A 1,357-nucleotide genomic window follows, 5' to 3' on the forward strand; every position below is an offset into this window, starting at 1 on the left:
TAACCTTGTGCACCAGAATTGCTGTGTGAAGAGAACTGGAACAGAACTTTTTGGAACAGTACATAACTTTGCCATTTACAGAAAAAAAAAAAGGCAAAAAATTAACATGAAATTGTTTTCTGAAAACTCACATTTTAATACAACCGCTCCTAACAAAAACAGCCTTGGGCATTGGCTGATGTTTGAGTTTTGGATTTTAAAATTGCAGAGAAGAGAAGAGATCTGCTACATGATGTAAATTTCAGATCAGTTTGCCATTCTGAAACTGGAAATATAAAGCTTTTGAAAATTATAGGTATGATTTTTTTTTCCAGTACCTGTTAGAGTCTTCTTTCATGGTCTTGTTTTTCTTCCTTTGCATTATTTTCTCTTCTATATTCTTCCTGTCTGTTTCCTGTGGTTGGATTCAGTTTCCAATAAAGCATCAGAAGAGTTAATTTATACAGAAAACAAAAGGAATACAGTCTTTGCTAGTTCTCATGTGTATGGAAGATGACTCGCCAGTATTAGTATATAAAGCAATGAACATTGCCTCAATATTTGTTAGCTTAACAGCTTCTCAGAGAACACACTCCTGATTTATCAAAGACTTGTAAAGGGTTTAATCTGCATTCTAGTGGCTTGTCTAGGTGTGTAGAAGCAATTTTTACTTTTACTACTGATATCAAGAAACAATTTCTATCCAGTAAGTAAAGAGTGTTGAAAGTGGAAGAGTTATTACAGTCAACACCACTTCAAAAATGTAACGCATGCAGTGAAAATATAGTTTAAAGATGGAATGCATGATTTGAGCAATTACAGCTGATTTTTTTCAGATAGCATGTGATTTGTGATGGCTCATTAAATTGACAGCTTCTTAGACAAGRGAGAGCAATTTGAATTAATACATTATGAGTTACAATCTAAAGTCATTGGTTATGTTCCTGCTTGGTTACAGTAATCCTGAATGAACTAAAATTAAAAGCATAGGTTATTTGTGGGTATAGCCAAAAGTAAATTTCAAGAGAAATGATTATGTAGCAAATAGCTTAAATGTGAACTTTTTTGTTTGTGTGTGCAAGAGAGAAAAGCAGTTGATTTAGAAGACAACTTCAGGTATCAAAAAATAAAAGCTTACAAAAATGCCCAGAGGGGAGGAAAATATTATTCTTATATTTTTATTTATTTTATTTATTTATTTTTATTCTCTCTTTTGAAACAGAGAAATATTTAATATCTCTAGAGAAATGTGTTTTAGGGGAAAATTTAATTTGTCAATAGCGCTTTTTTTTTTTTTTACCACCAGCACCTTCCTTCCTTCCTTCCTTCCTTCCTTCCTTCCTTCCTTCCTTCCTTCCTTCCTTCCTTCCTTCCTTCC

The sequence above is a fragment of the Nothoprocta perdicaria genome, unplaced genomic scaffold (genome assembly GCF_003342845.1).
Source record: "Nothoprocta perdicaria isolate Ctin4 unplaced genomic scaffold, notPer1 scaffold_100, whole genome shotgun sequence".
NCBI classification, from domain to species: Eukaryota; Metazoa; Chordata; class Aves; order Tinamiformes; family Tinamidae; genus Nothoprocta; species Nothoprocta perdicaria.